The sequence below is a fragment of the Mesitornis unicolor genome, unplaced genomic scaffold, assembly GCF_000695765.1.
Source record: "Mesitornis unicolor isolate BGI_N332 unplaced genomic scaffold, ASM69576v1 scaffold45353, whole genome shotgun sequence".
Taxonomy (NCBI): Eukaryota; Metazoa; Chordata; class Aves; order Mesitornithiformes; family Mesitornithidae; genus Mesitornis; species Mesitornis unicolor.
Window position 1 is genome coordinate 1 of NW_010177520.1, and position 235 is coordinate 235.

Sequence of the window (235 nt, forward strand, 5' to 3'; positions counted from 1 at the left end):
GGGATGCAGGCGCCGAAGAGCAGGTGCAGCCGCTCGCGCCGCTCTGCCCAAGCCAATCAAGGCGCAGCAGACGCGGTCCTGCCCAATCCGCACGCGAACCGAGACGACCCCTCGTGGAGCTGGGGCGGGGAGCGGGCAGCGGGCAGATAGCTCCACCAATGGAGGGCGCCCTCCGGGCTGCCTATGCCAATCGCGGCTCGGCTCCCGTCTGGCGGCCCCCCCCCCCCGGGGGCCC